This window comes from Lolium perenne, chromosome 6 (assembly GCF_019359855.2).
Source record: "Lolium perenne isolate Kyuss_39 chromosome 6, Kyuss_2.0, whole genome shotgun sequence".
NCBI classification, from domain to species: domain Eukaryota; kingdom Viridiplantae; phylum Streptophyta; class Magnoliopsida; order Poales; family Poaceae; genus Lolium; species Lolium perenne.
The window spans coordinates 174,874,137-174,877,675 of NC_067249.2; the positions used below are offsets into that span (position 1 = coordinate 174,874,137).

At 41.4% G+C, this 3,539-nt stretch overlaps 1 long non-coding RNA gene across 1 annotated transcript; it reads right to left on the bottom strand.

Moving 5' to 3' along the window:
• Positions 1 to 572: 572 nt before the first annotated feature.
• Positions 573 to 3,281, bottom strand: LOC139832850 (uncharacterized). The gene is made up of 2 exons (XR_011747452.1): positions 2,982 to 3,281; positions 573 to 2,768 (listed from the first exon to the last, which is right to left on the bottom strand). It is a non-coding gene; the product is annotated as an uncharacterized lncRNA (long non-coding RNA).
• Positions 3,282 to 3,539: the final 258 nt, after the last annotated feature.

A 3,539-nucleotide genomic window follows, 5' to 3' on the forward strand; every position in this document is an offset into this window, starting at 1 on the left:
TTGGATTCCAGGAAGAATCTGGACAAGGGATATATTCAATTATATCTAGTGAGATCACCACGGAGTTCGAGAAAAGAAGTAGTCTGCACAAGTCAGATCCACACTCTGAAACGTGAGAGAGTTCAAACTTCGAGGACGAAGTTTAGTTTAAGGGGTAGAGACTGTAATATCCCAGGTATTGGGGTTACAAAAAACAGAGGACACAGAATTTTGCATTGCATTCATGCATCGAAAATCCGGGGAAATTTCGCGCTTTTATTTAAAACACAAAGAGATCGATGATTCTCTTATGTCGGTGGAATTGATTTAGGTCATCGATGTGAGTGCGACAAATTTCGACATGACCTTTGTGAAGTCATGTGTTTTGGGGGAGATAATTTGAATTCAAATTCGTATATGAAAGATAGAAACTCAAATAAGAATTTCAATTGGAATTTGAATTCTAAACCATTATGCCACATAATATAATCAAAACAAAATATAAACCTTGAAATAGATACTTAACACTTGAATACATTTATAGTCATGCAATATTTACAAGACAAGCAATTCAATAATAAAGTTATTATACATAAAGCAAAACAGTTCTTTATTGATATTAACACAATAATACAATATCTTTACAAATGAATAAGAAATAAATAAATAAAAGAATATTACAATTATAATTACAAGTATGAGAAAAGGAAAACTAAATCCTAAACTAAATCTAAAAGATCAACATCATCTTCTTATACAACTCGATCACCTGCAAAACAAACAAAGCACAAAAAGAAAAGTGATCGCCAAATGGCAAGGTTTGAATAAGATAAACAGTATAGATATTTTGGTGGCTGAGCTGATCCTCAAGGGGAGCTGCACCCGGCCACATACACCAGCCAAGCAAGCTAGCAGCACACACATAGGCTTGCATGGCTGTGCTGTCGGCTGGGCAAACCAGCAGGTAGGCATATAAAAAGCCTCTGCCTGCAGCCCAAACACTGTCTAAGCACCACCTTTCCTCTCACGCCCATCAACCAGCCCAAGAACACCTAAGAACAGCATATGTTCTTCATCTAGACCACCAGATCATCCTCAAGAAATAAGCCAGGAAATCAGTAGAAAAAAACCAAATCAGGACTCAGAAGAAGCAATAAGAGCCATGGTGACATAGCTACGACCAGGAGGAGCAGGCTTAGCTCAAGGAGGTGAAGATTCATCAAGACCAGAAGCTTATCAAAACCCCCACACCCTGTATAGAAGCTGGAGTGAGGTATACAACTTGTCTTGGATCAGATCATATGGGATCTGACTCTAAAAGCTTTACCAGCATCATATCAGTCATTTTGGATTCGGAATCAAAAGGAAGATTTAAAGGTTTTTAACATCATTCAGTAAAAACTTAAAGAACACTGGGAACTAATAAAAGCTATAGATATCCTAGCACCCAACTTTGATGAAAGGAAATCATAACTATGATTCTTATCACCAAGACATCACAACAGAAATCCATTGTAGTCAAGATTGGCACATGGATAACTAGAGCAATAAAAGCTACCAATTAAATCTTTAAGTTAAACCATCAGCTATTGGTTGTATAACCCCCCAAAAAAAAGGTTAATATCTGAACCAAGAAATTATTCTACACATTCTTGAAGTCACAACAGTACTACAGTGGAAATCACCAAGACCACCTACTGCAATACGTACCATCCAAATACATCAAGCCACAAGTAAACCATGTCCTGGAAATGGCCAAGTATCCACTTCGCATAGCACATAGATATATCTGTTACATAACATAATAGTGATCAGTGGATTATTTTGATTCAGCAGCAAAAGCACCATGAGCATTAATATGATCTCACCAAGCAATGTATCAAGTAAATAATATTCCTATAAACACCAGCGTTTGTATTCCAACATATCTCAACTAATCAATGAGATAAACAGAGGCATAACTAAACTCTCCAGTTCATCACCCGATAAAGGTCAGATTGCTCAAAGATGAAATCGCAAGAAGCCACACAAGCCGTGGATGATCAGGTCATCCAAATTGAGGCACCAACTTAAGCACATGGCATTGACCAATTTGATCAAGGCTTTACCAGCACAAACAACACAACAATTACAACTTGTTTAACCTATATAAATATATGTGGATTATATGCATTATAAGATGCATATAGTCATTTTACCCGCAGCAACATTTGTCCTATTTATTTCTTCATCCCAAAAGTTACCAAAACATGTAGATCAATGTTTATCTACTAGATGAATTAAAAACAATAGCATCAGCGAGTCAATTTTGAGCATTTGCTTATGCTCACTCGTAGGAACCAAGAACCACTTCACTATAAATTAATTAGCGTAAGATCACAGCCTATGACCATTAGAATTATAGAACCAGTACCAAATTCCTCTAAATGGCTAACCAAGTAACCACACACAAGTCCAACCCGCCAAGATATGGTCATAGACAGAGTGGAGAGGAGTGGGATTTAGCTCACAGTGCAATACATGGCGTAGGCGGGGTAGTCGACGCCGAGGTTAGATCTTTAGCGCCATCCCACTGGCGTCGAGGCTGCAGAAGGTGACACGGCAATATTGTCGCAGCAGCATCACCATCAGTACACCACCACACCAGCGCCACCACGACACCGTCCGAGCAGCAGCATCTCATCTCTACACCAGCACCACACCATCAATACACTGACGCCGGGGTTGCAAACACATCGCCGTTCCGCCAGGGTCGAGTAGCAGTAGTCATGGCTAGCCAAGAGGGGCACCTGGAACATGACCATTAGCATGGTCGAGTCAGAACGGAGAATACCCTGCCGGATCCGCGCCGGCAGACGGCGGCGCCAGAAGAGGCCGGCGGCGGTCGAATTGATCAGCAGTCTAGTTAGGGTTTCTGGGGTTGGGGTGGACGAAAGAAGCAGGGAGGATTAAATCGAGCGGGATCAGGTTGTAGAGCACGTCAAAGCGAGCAAGACTCTCACCTCGCCGGCGTCGGTGAGGGCTGAGACCGTCGGGAACGAGGTGGTGCGCGGCGGCGGCGTTGCAGGAGATGCGTGCGAGCGGGGTCGTGAATAACAAATCGAAAATATGGCGGGGGTAGAGCACATGGCGGCGGAACAAATCTGACAAGCGGCGAGGCCGGAGAAGAATGGCGGCCGGCCGGAGCGGCGCCCGCGTCAATGGCAATTGGGGGCATTCGGCTGCTCTCGTACGGGGAAAGGAGAAAAAGAGAGAGAGAATGAGCGAGAGAGACGTGAGGGGTTGGGCCGTGTTGGACTCGTACGTATATGGCTTGATTATCTGCTTTTTAGTCTGTTCGTGTGGCTAGCACTAATGCATACACATGCCTAGATAATACGGTAGTACCAATACCAATACATACACTTGTGTAGATTTAATATTTACATATTAAATAAAATTAGTCACTAATCTAATTTTGCATAGATAAAATTACTCTAAAGTATCAAACAAACATTTTAAAAATGCAAATTGTAGTTTGAAATCTAAAAATATATTTTGTGCTTAAGTTGAATTTATGA